Raw genomic sequence first — 201 nt, 5'->3', positions numbered from 1 at the left:
ACCGGTGTTGCCTCTCTTCACGCACAGTTTCAAACTTCATCTCAGGAACTGCAACGACATTTTTTAGCCAATATTATTTATTTATTTATCTAAACATAGATACATATTTATAGGGAAGCTGTTGTGTTTGAAAAGAAGATGAAGGCTGCGGATGATGTGGTCTTAAATATATATGTATATATCCTTTCTGAGTGAAGAAAA

The sequence above is a fragment of the Octopus bimaculoides genome, chromosome 30 (assembly GCF_001194135.2).
Source record: "Octopus bimaculoides isolate UCB-OBI-ISO-001 chromosome 30, ASM119413v2, whole genome shotgun sequence".
NCBI lineage: Eukaryota > Metazoa > Mollusca > Cephalopoda > Octopoda > Octopodidae > Octopus > Octopus bimaculoides.
The sequence above is the reverse complement of the archived record's forward strand: the minus strand, read 5'-3'. Positions refer to the sequence as shown.